Below are 4207 nucleotides of genomic sequence, written 5' to 3'. Positions count from 1 at the left end.
AGTTTTGTAGATTGGCCACTGGAGGCTGGGAAGATTAGCCACTGTTATGCGTGCCAGGCACATGCTTAGAATTATAATGTTTGTCCTTTTGTGTGACCACTCTTCTTGTGTTAAAGACGGAGTATAACTCGGCTACTATTATGTTATGGTTCTTTTCTCTGATCTGATTCTAAACTGTGCTGTCAGTCAGGCACGACATACTGATACTGGTACAAGAACAAAATATAAGAGAATGTCAGGTTCATGACTATATGTTTGGTGCTTTCCATTGAATGGAGAGGAAGTAGACATGATAAATGGTTATACCTAAGGAGGTTTTCCCTTGCATTGTTTGCTGAATAGTTTTAGCAGTTCACTGATCAGTTATTATGCATTAGTACTAATTATTTTGGGGCTAACGTTTAATGGACTCAAGCTGATGTCTTATTTGCTAATATTTTACCACACAACACTTTACTAGTCTGCACCAGGGCATGCCAGAGTGCTAGGCAGATGTGAAAGTTGGTGTTGTGGCTCCTCCACTGCCCATTAGCTTCTATCTGGGTAGACACTGGTCATGGTGCTACTAGAGTTGGAAACATATGATTTGCATGTCTATGGGGAATAGGAAAGCGAAAGGAGATGTTAGGAAAGAAAAGGAGAAGAGAAAAGAGGTGAGAAGAGAGGAGGGGAGAAAAGGAGGTGAGAAAAGGGGAGAATAGGAGGTGAGGGGGTAAAAAGGAGGGAAAAGATGAGGAGAGAAGGGAAGAGAAGAGGAGAGAAAAGAAGAGGACACGAGATGAGAGTAGAGAAATGGGGGGAGAGGAGAGAAGAGGGAAAAAGGAACATGAGAGGAGAGTAGACTAGGGGAAAGAAGGGGAGAGGAGAGAAAATAAGAGATCACATGGGAACAAAAAAGAAGAGAAAAAGTAAAGAGAGAAGAGGTGCAGAGAAGGAAAGAAAAAAGGGGAGAAGATGATAAGAGAGCAGAGAAGTTGGGAGGGAGGAGAGAAGAAGAAAGAAGAGGAGATGAGAGGATAGAAGAGAAAGAGGAGAGGAGAAAAAAGGAGAGGAGAGAATAAAAGAGATGACATAGGAGCAGATAAAAAGGAGCAGAGAAAAGGAAAGGAAACAAGAGAAGAGATGACAAGAGAAGAGAAGGAAAGAGAAAAGGGGAGGAGACAAACAAAATGAGAGGAGATAACAGGAGAGTAGAGAAGTGGGGAGGAGAAGACAGAAGAGGAAAGAAGAGAAGATGAGAGGAGAGAAAAGAAGAGATATAATGTGAATAAAAAAGAAGAGCAGTGAAAAAGGAAAGGAAAAGAGAGAAGAGAGTAGATGAGAGGAAGGAAGAGAGAGAACTGTGGAGGGGAGGGGAGAAGAGGAGACGAGAGGTGAGAAGAGAAAGAAGAGGAGAGGAGAAAAAAGTAGAGGGGAGAAAGGAAGAAATGACATGGGAACAGAAAAGAAGAGCAGAGAAAAGATGAGAAGTTACAAGAAGAGAAGAAAAAGAAAATGAGAGAAGATAAGAGGAGAGTAGAGAAGTGGGTAGGAGAGGAGCGAAGAGGAAAGAAGAGAAGGGAGAGGAGAGGAAGAAAGGGAGAAGAGAAGAGGAAAGAAGAGATGGGAAGAAAAGAGAGATGAGAGGAGAAATGAGAAGAGGAAAGAAGAGAGGAGAGATGAGAAGAAGAAAGAAGAGATGAGAGGAGAGAAAAGGAAAGAGGAAATGAGAGGAGAGAAGAGAAGAGGAAAGAAGAAATGAGAGAAGAGAAGAGGAAAGAAGAAATGAGAGGAGAGAAGAGAAGAGCAAAGAAGAGATGAGAGTAGAAAAGAGGAAAGAAGAGATGAGGGAAGAGGAGAGAAGAGGAAAGAAAAGATGAGAGGTAAGAAGAGATGAGAGGAAAGAAGAGAAGAGAAAGGAAGAGAAGAGGAAAGAAGAGATGAGAGGAGAGAAGAGGAAAGAAGAGATGAGAGAAAAGTAAAGAAGAGACGAGAGAAGAGGAAAGAAGAGATGAGACGAGAGGAGAGAAGAGGAAAGAAGAGATGAGGGGAGAAAAGAGAAGAGGAAAAAAAAAGGAGAGGAGAGGAAAGAATAGATGAGAACAGTTAGGGGTAAAAGGTAAGGAAAGGCCATGAAAGAAATAAAAAAGGAGAAGGGCAGGGAAGAACAAAATACTAATATACCTCTCCGTCATATACAGAAAAGGTCTTCTGCTGGCCTTGCTGTTGGGTGAGCAGGACTGTGCCGTGATTCCATGGTATATAACACATAGGTGATGATTGGCTGTCCCTTCAGCTGTGGCAATGTTTGTAGAGCACAATCGCTGGGAGCGGGAGATCTCACAGGTCTGGGGGATGGAAGTGTCACCTTACTAACTACCTAGACACCTCGGCCTAATCTGGGGGCAGATCTGATAATTACAGGACATGAGTGTGACCTGACACTTTACTTTCTTCTCTCCCATGGACGTCAGCCGGGCTTCTTAGAAAACATTGCTGCCTCGTACAGATGTTATACAAATATTGACTTTTCACTGAAGCTGCGTCCTCAGGATACTTATAAAATGACTTGTCGGTGTTCCGCTATATTTGTAGCTTTGCTCAGAAACATAGCACCTTATACCTTACTGGAAGCCCGCTCCTTCCTGGTGACAAGGCCTGGGCTGTGCACTTCTGGACTTTCTACGAACAAGCTATTATGTTCCTGATTCACCAAACTGCAATGGTGCTAAACAACGTCCTAGGCACGCTGAAATTAAATAAGATAACATTGACTGAGAGGCCACTTTAGCATGACTTAAGCACACTTACCTTGAGTGCAGCTTGAGGCTTGGTGACTCATGGCTATGAGTATTGTTAATACTGAACTCCAGGCAGGGAGCGAGTTGGGTAGTTAGAACTTCTGTTTGTTTTCTGCTTCCATGTTTTTATGTTAATAATATAGTAATAGAGCAGCATGTTACATGACGGACACAGATTCCTGATTACCAGATAAGCAAGTAGAGGCAGGGACGTCCCAAGGCCGAGTATCACCCGGAGCGGGTACTGGGTGACACCGCGCCGTGACGTCATCGCTCATGCACGTGACGTCACCGCACGCGTGCACAATGAAGTTATCGCGCATGCGTGGCCATCTTGGTGATACCTGCTGGCCGCCATCTTGGTGATGGACGCTGGCAGAGAAAGGAGGCGACGTTCACCCGGCAGGATAAGGTATGCCGCCGGGTCCCCTCCTCTCTTCTGCAACTGTCGGGCTCTCGGTCCATGTCAGTCATTTTGGTGTCACCCCTCCAATGGTGTCACCCGGTGTGGGCTGCACCATGCCCCCCCCGCTAGTGATGCCACTGAGTAGAGGTACTCATAAGATTGCTGCAATATGTGATATATGATAAAGATTGTGCACAGTAAGCATTCTAATTATTGCATTGCATGGCGATATTTAAAGCTGAACTCTGGGCTTCCCTTCAGTCTTGCACAGTTGTACTGACTCCTCTCCTGGACTGAAATTGTTTACTCTGATATCACTGCACACTGCGGGCTTCTCACAATGTGCATTAGAAGCCGCAGCAAGTTAGATAGAGCCCACCTCATTTTGCCTGGAGAACATCCAAAGGATGGGGGTGGATTATATATACCTGGAAATGCAATTAGAAGCGTTAATAAACCCATTACACTAAATATAATCCACACTTACAAGTGCTGCATATCATTGCAGGGCAATACATCCTCTAAAACAGGGGTAGGCAAACTTCGGCCCTCCAGCTGTGGTGAAACTACAAATCCATCATGCAGTTGCTTCTGGGAGTCATACCTGTGGCTGTTAGAGGCTTGCAATGTCCAATGGGATTTGCAGTTGCGGCACAGCTGGAGGACCAGAGTTTGTCTATCTCTACTCTAGAAGAACAAATTCAAGAGTTGGTAAAGGACATAGCCGCCAGTATGTGCGCACTCCTGACTGGGACTAGAGCTGCACAAAAAGACGTGCAGACATGCAAATACTGGCAGCACCTGCAGAAGATGTCCGATTCACCCAGCAGCTCATAATTGACAGCTGGTTGCCCATTCTGCACCGAAGGGATTGCAGGTCTGCTAAAGGATCATGGAACATGTAGTCCCAATGTCATAGGGTTAGGTGATCCCTCTATGCGCACTCCCCAACCGGAAATATGGGGAAGCACTGCAAAGGAGAGAAAGCCATGGGCGCAGCTGTAAAAGGAAAAGGATACCT

This window comes from Nanorana parkeri, unplaced genomic scaffold, assembly GCF_000935625.1.
Source record: "Nanorana parkeri isolate BGI_ZX_2015 unplaced genomic scaffold, ASM93562v1 scaffold983, whole genome shotgun sequence".
NCBI lineage: Eukaryota > Metazoa > Chordata > Amphibia > Anura > Dicroglossidae > Nanorana > Nanorana parkeri.
This window is presented reverse-complemented; position numbering follows the sequence as displayed.